The 7964-nt window shown below is 32.0% G+C and overlaps 1 long non-coding RNA gene across 1 annotated transcript; it reads left to right on the top strand.

The window, feature by feature from the left end:
- The first annotated feature begins 984 nt into the window (after positions 1 to 984).
- On the top strand, positions 985 to 3772 carry LOC145038609 (uncharacterized). Its single transcript, XR_013679459.1, has 3 exons — positions 985 to 1547; positions 1688 to 1752; positions 3547 to 3772. It is a non-coding gene; the product is annotated as an uncharacterized LOC145038609 (long non-coding RNA).
- Positions 3773 to 7964: the final 4192 nt, after the last annotated feature.

The raw sequence follows: 7964 nt of genomic DNA, 5'->3' as shown, positions 1-7964 counted from the left end.
TTAATTGCAGGCTATGTGTAGTTGTATCAATTATGTGAAATTTGTCATATGTATGTATATTTGATATTTGTATGAATCTATGTGAATTTGATGTATATATGTGGTATATGAGTATTTGGTAGAAGTATATATGATGTTATTATCTATATATGTGAAATTATATGTGTTTGTTATAAGAAGGATGTTATTGTGTGTGTATGTGAATGTGTGTATGTTTGTTGTAAATGTGGTAAATGAATGTGAAATTTGTGTATTTGGTATAAATAAGATGTTATTATCTATATATGTGAAAGTATGTGTATTTTGTTTAACTAGGATGTTATTATGTGTGTATGTGAATGTATTTGTATTTGGCTTATATGTGGTATATGTATGTGAAAGTATGTGAATTTCATGCTCTTATGTATTATGTCAAAGTATGTGGTTTTGGTAAAAATAGGATGCTATAATTGAAAAAAATAAAAATAAATTATTGTTATAATTGGAAGAAAAACACAAAAAAAATGTTATAAAATTCTTTAAAAACTTATATATGAATACTAGAAAGTTTCTAGTTTGTTCTCAAGCTAACCTCAAATTAACCAATAAGTTTTATAGTTAACTTATAATCTTGCAACATATTTATGCAATGTTATAAATAAAAAATATACTTTTTTAATCTCAACGGTAAAAAAGAACAACATAACAACATAGTATAATTGTTTAAAGTACAATGATAATTGAAAATATATATATATATATATATATATATATATATATATATATATATATATATATATATATATATATAAACAAAAAAAAATATAAAAAGATACAATAGTAAGAAATGTTTTTCATGGATATACCAAATTATTCATTTTTCATTATTTAATTTTTTATTTATTAAAAAGTAATTGCTAAACATATAAAAATAAATTATTGTTATAATTGGAAAAAGAACATAAAAAAATATTATAAAATTGTTTAAAAACTTATATACAAATACTAGAAAGTTTCTAGTTTGTTCACAAGCTAACCCCAAATTGACCAATAAGTTCTATCGTTGTTATGGCCGCCGGTAAAACATCTCCACCCTCAATCGGCGTCTGATTCATTGAATTCGTCCCAATCAGCAACGGAAGAGGATTACCAGGAGATTATGGAAAGAGTGCGAGAGGTTTGGGAAGATTGAAGGCATAAATGAAGAAGAAAGGAGTCGATGAGTTCCCTTTATGTGTCCATTTACTGAGTTCCCTTCTGATTCATCTCAATTCCTCTTTTTCTCTCTAGGGTTTTGTGGCTTCATGATTGATGTTGAAGAGCACGAAAGGAGAATCTACATGTTCCCTCTAGAAAAGCTCTCGACCAGGTTATGCTCCTATTAACTTCAAATAAATTCCATGTTATTTTTTAGTCTTTTTTTTTCTTTCAATATTACATTTAGTAAATCATATCCAATACTGGGAATAATCTCTTAATGGTTGTGATAGTATAGAGTATTGACTTGACTGGTGAAGTTGTGGACTTCGTGGTGGGGATTTTCAGTTTGTTCAATTCTAACAATAGAAGTATTTCTCTTACTTTTTATTCTAACTTATTTTCTTATACGTCGTGGATCTTTTCTTCATAACTACTTTAGTTAATTTTCAAATTTATACGATTGTATTCAACTCCAATTTATTCATATATCTCAAATTTAAACGTTTAGACCTGCTACGATGGAGCTCTACAAGAATCTGAGGTTGATGAGTTGTTTTCAACTGCACCAGAAAGGTGAGTTGGTTTTAAAACTTTACATTTGTATTGATTGGTATATTTTCTATTATTTTAGTTAAATTATAGAGGGTGTGAGTTTTGTCATCTATATATGTTGGGTGCTTTCTTGTTGGTTCTTTTAGTAGTAGTAATTTGTAATGCATGTATAATCTGTATTCTCATTTCAACCCTTGGGATGAAGCTCCTTACAATTATAGTTTAGAGAGAACCGAATTCAAATTTTATTACAATGGAATCACGAATTCAAATTCCTAAGGCTGCGTTTAGTTACGGAAAAACAATTTTCATTTTTTGTTTTTTTTTCCCTTTTCGATTTTCGTTTTCCGTTTTCATTTTTCATTGAAAAATTTAGAAAACGCGTTTAGTTAAACTTATTCATTTTTCATTTTCAGTTTTAGAAAATTAGAAAACGTGTTTAGATGTGTATTTTTCTATCGGTTTTCATTTTTAAAAAACGGTAGCGGTGGTAGGGTGTGGGTGGGGGCGGTGACGGTGATGATAGGCGATGGTGGTGGCGGTGGCAATTGTGTCAGTGGTGGTGATGGTGACAGCAGCGGTGGTGGTGGTGCTAGTGACAGGTTAGTGGTGGTGGTGGTGGTGATGGTAGGTCGGTGATTGTCGTGGTGGTGTTGGGTGGGTGGGAGTGCGAGTATATATTTGTGTGTGTTTGTGGGGGTAGGTGTAGGTTTGTGTGTGTGTGGGTGTGTGTGTCTGTGAGGGTGGGTGTGGGGGTACGTGTGGGTGTGTGTGTGTGGGTGGGTATGTATGTGTGTATGTGTGAGTTGGTGTGTATGGATGTGTGTGTGTGTGTTTGTGGGTTGGTGTGTGTGTGGGTGAGTATGTATGTGTATGTGTGTGGGTTGGTGTGTGTGTGTGTGTGTACGGGTGGGTGTGTGTGTGTGTGTGGGTATGTATGTGTGTGTTTGTGGGTATGTGTGTGGGTGGTTATGTTGGTGTGTGTGTGTGTGTGTATGCGGGTATGTATGTATATGTGTGTGTGCGGGTGGGTGGGTGTGTGTGGGGGGGGTGTGTATGTGTGTGTTTGTGGGTGTGTGTGTGTGGGTGGGTGGGTATGTTGGTGTGTGTGTGTGTGCGGGTATGTATGTATATGTGTGTGTGTTTGTGGGTGAGTGTGTGTGGGTGGGTGGGTATGTATGTGTGTGTGTGGGTTGGTGTGTGTGTGTGTGTGTGTGTTTGTGGGTTGGTTTGTGTGTGTGTGTGCGGGTGGGTGTGTGTATGGGTGGGTATGTATGTGTGTGGGTGTGTGGGTGAGGGTATGTAGATGTGGATGGGGTGGAGTGGGTGTGTGTTTATAGAAAAATTTTGGAATTAGAAAAATATGAAAAACAATGATTATTAGTTTTGCAAATTTTTCCAACTTCTTTGTAATTTTAGAAAACGGGAAATTTTCATTTTCCGTGAAAAATTTAGAAAAATAGACGAACTAAACGCGTTTTCAAAATTCTCATTTTTTTGGAAAATTTTTCCGGAAAACGACCCATTTTTCCGCAACTAAACGCACCCTAAGTGGTTTGTGTATTTTATACAATTCTAGTGTTATCGGAATGGAATCACGAATTCAAATTCTATCGGAATGGAAACATGAATTCTAATTCTGTTTGAATGGAATATGGATATTTTATCATTGATTATACATGTTCTATAATTTTTGGTTATTAGTTTTGGTGCAGTTAACAAGTCCGCATATTTTTCCAAACAAATATTGTTTTTTATTTATCATTTGCTAATGTGTTATTGGATTCTAAACTACAATTTGATTTGTTTTCACAGAAGTTGATGCTTGAAGAAGTTGATGTTTGAAGAACGGAAAACAAAATTGAAAGTGTTTCATAGCAATATTCTTCTTTTAGAATTTATTATTGTATATTACAGATTTTGATGTTTTTTTCCCGATTTGAAAGTTTTTTAGTTTTATTCTTTAATAATAAATGCAATTCTTAGCAATTGTGACATGTATTCTATAAGAATTAATGTAATTTTTGTTTTAATTCTTCAATTGATGGCTCGGGAATTTTGTTATCTACAAGAATTTTTTAAAGTCATTATCAAAAATTACGTTCAAGAATATTTTTATTATTTTATGGTTTAAGAATATTTTTAATTTTGAACTTACTCAAACATATTCTATCAGAATGTCCGAAATAAAAACCTTATAATTCGTAAAATCGGATTTTAAAAAGTAATAGAATCTATGATCTCTTAAAATATGCAGATTTCCTTTATTAAATCTATATTAATTGACTAAAATACTATTCTAGTTAAATTAGATGGTATTTTTCGATTATTTTTAATTCAATAATATGTATTAATCACTTTCTTAAAATAAGTAAAATGATTGGCCCATATTTATGTATACAATAATATAATAATTACTTTAAACAAAATAACCTTATATATATATATATATATATATATATATATATATATATATATATATATATATATATATATTGACGGTAAAAAAGAACAACACAGCAACATAATATAATTGTTTAAAGTACAATGCTATAATTGAAAATAAATGTTATAAATAAAAAAAGAAAAAACATCATAAATGGTCCCTATAGTTACCCAAAATCTGAAGTTTAGTCCCTGTAGTTTAAAAACCTCATAAATGGTCCCTGTGTTTTCAAAACTTTTGATGTTTTGTTCTTTTTACTAACTCCGTTAGCTTTTACCGTTAAATGAAGGGTATTTCCGCCATTTAACTATCGAGGGACCTTTTATGACGTTTTCTTTTATTTATTTTTTTAAAAGAGAAAAAATAATTAAATTTAATATCCAATGGGTCTCTCTCTCTCTCTATCTCTCTCTACCCCATTAAAATGAGTTATGCATTGGTGAAGAAGACTAAGAACATCAATTCTATATTGTCTATCAAATCCACCACTACTACGACAATCCATCGTTGCCATAGAAATTCAAACAAAGAAGATGAGGTCGGTTTGGGATGGGGCAGAATACCATCACAATTGATCCCTTTGAACCTATATCCACTGAAGGAAGTGCAAACAGTAACATTGCATATCTGATGCACCACATGAAGCAAGGCCCATGATTTTTATTTTTTTTTGACATTCGTTAACAACCTAAGCAAGAACCCATAAATCATTTCCAGAACCTTATCTTTACTTGAAGTTGAATCATTAACCTATCTTCTATTTTCAATAAAACCCCCACTTTTTATAAAGTTCAATACCGACTTGAAGCCTTCATTTGAATTTGATTTCTGAAAACTACCATGGGGTTTGGATTTGTAATCAAAGCTTAGTTTTGGGTTGAGTTTGCTGATTAATCACATTTGCATCCGTTGACGAACAAGAAAAAAAAAAGAACACGTACTAAAATTGAATCAGAAAATAAAACAAGAACAAGTGAACAAGAAGAAAACTTTTACAACCAAACACCACTCATCCGCTATACCTAGAGTTAAAGCCACTTAATTTGTAGAAATCAAGCCATCCATTTGCAAGCAATGGATCTTACCCAAATCTACAATCGGAATCCTTCCCTCTTCTCTCGAATTTGATGTTGTAGATCTATCATTTCAGTGTCAGATTTGGTGTTGTAGATGTAGACAATGGACCTTGATTTGAGATTTGTGTGTAAGAATGGTCACCGGTGGTAGTGGGTATGAAGGTGGTTGTCGGTGGTGGTAGATATGGCGTTCGTCATAGGTGGTGTGTAAGAAGTCAATCACAAAATGTAGGCTATGATGGTTGATTCAAGGCTTTCCAGTTTCCACATTCTTAAGGAGAAAGAGAGAGAGAGAGAGAGAGAGAGAGAGAGAGAGAGTGGGTGTGTGTGTGTGAGAGAGAGAGTGAGAGTGAGAGAGAGAGACCTTTTATATATTTAATTATGTTTAATTTTTTCTTTTTTTTTAATACGAGAAAACATCATAAATGGTCCCTGTGGTGGTAAAATGATGAAAATACCCTTCAGTTAACGAACAAAGTTAACGGAGTTAGTAGAAAGGACTAAACATCAAACATTTTGAAAACACAGGGACCATCTATGAGGTTTTTAAACCATGGGGACTAAACTTCAGATTTTAGCTAACCACAGGGACCATTTATGATGTTTTTTCAATAAAAAAATATATAAAAAGATACAATAGTAAGAAATGTTTTTTTTATGGATATACCAAATACTAGAAAGTTTAAAACCTTTTTAAAAACTTATATACAAATAATTATATACAAATACTAGAAAGTTTCTAGTTTGTTCACAAGCTAACCCCAAATTAACCAATAAGTTCTATAGTTAACTTATAATCTTCAAAATAACTTAATAATCTTGCAAGATATTTATACAATGTTATAAATAAAAAATTTATATATTTTTTTAATATCAATGGTAAAAAAAGAACAACACAACAACATAATATAATTTTTTAAAATACAATGCTATAATTGAAAAAAATTGTTATAAATAAAAAAATAATATAAAAAGATCCAATAGTAAGAAATTTTCTTTATGGATATACCAAATTATTATTTTATCTTTATTTAATATTTTATTCATTAAAAACTAATTGCTAAACATATTAAAATAAACAAACAATTTTTTTTCAATAATCATGAGTATATTTGTGCGTGCGAAAAATGTAAAAAAAAAAAAAAAAAAAAAAAAAAAAAAAAAAAAAAAAACAATGTTAATTCTATATATTAAACTCTAAACCCAAAATTATGTTTCAGCAACATCATGTCTATTGATAAAAGCTAGACTACTAATCCATATCGAAACCATCCCGAGTTCCAAGCAAGACTCAGAGCTTTTATCAAGAAGTCCAAGTCACACCTTGATAGTAATGGTAAAATCAGATGTGCGTGTGAAAAATGTGATAACCGTTACTTCAAGTACCCGACTACAGTAGAACTCCATATATTTATAAATGGTTTCAGTAAGTCGTACAAAATTTGTATCTATCATGGTGAATCTTTTATTCCTCAAGTCGTCTTGCCAAATAACGAAATGACTGATTTAATCGATGATGTTATGTGGGAGTCGAGAGAAAATGATGCCAACCTTAATGAAGGAACCTTGAATAAAAGGGGTAGCAGTGTGGATGATGATTTGCACAGTTGTTAGAAGAAGAGGAAACTAAATTGTATCATGGTTGCATCTATTCTTCCATTGAGTTTCTAGCAAAGTTAATGCATATCAAGGTGAACAACAAATGGACTGATATTTCATTTGATCAACTCCTTAAGTTCTTGCAATTAGCATTTCCCAAAGGCAACAAGGTTCCCCTTTCACATTATCTAGACAAAAAGAAATTGAAGTCTATTGGTCCGGGGTATGAGTCGATACATGTGTTCAAAAACGATTTTTGTCTATTTTGGAAAGAACATGATTCATTGCAAGTTTGTCCCATTTGTAAAGAGAGTCGATGGATCGATAAAAACACCAAGGCTAAGAAAGTAGCTCATAAGGTGTTACGGTATTTTCCTGTGACCCGTAGACTACGACGTTTATATTGCTCGACGCACACTACCAAAAATATGATTTGGCATAGTATCGGACGTTCAGAAGATGGTGTGATGCGACATCCTGTTGATGGGGAAAATTGGCAAGATTTTGATAAAAAAAAAAAATACCCCGACTTCTCGAATGAACCTCGTAACGTAGGCTTAGGTGTTTCAGCTGACAATTTCAATCCATTTGGAAACATGTGTAATCCACATAGCACATGGCCAGTCATACTCACCACATACAATCTGCCACCCTGGCTTTGTATGAAAGAGTCAACATTCATGTTGACTTTGTTGATTCCCAACCTAAAAGCTCCTGGTAAGGATATGGATGTTTTCCATAGGTCGTTGGTGGAAGAGCTTAAACATTTGTAGAACTCAGGTGTATATATTAAAGATACAATGACAAAAACATTCTTCACAATGAGATATATGTTGTTGTGGACAATAAATGACTGGCCAGCTCGTAGTAGTCTATTAGGTTGGAGTGCACGAAAGTTTGTTAGGTACTCTTCTAATGAAGAATAAAAGTAAAGACACATCAAATGCACGAGAGAACATGAGAATTCTAAACATTCGTAGATATGAATGGTTGCATAAAAATGGTGACAAGTTTCATAGACCCCATGCAAGATAATCTTTCATGAAATATAGTCGACAACTCTTTTGTCAATTTATAAAAGATGTTAAACTGCCGGATGGGTTTGGTTCTAA

Source organism: Lactuca saligna, chromosome 4 (assembly GCF_052625555.1).
Source record: "Lactuca saligna cultivar CGN05327 chromosome 4, ASM5262555v1, whole genome shotgun sequence".
Lineage (NCBI taxonomy): Eukaryota > Viridiplantae > Streptophyta > Magnoliopsida > Asterales > Asteraceae > Lactuca > Lactuca saligna.
This window is presented reverse-complemented; position numbering and strand designations above follow the sequence as displayed.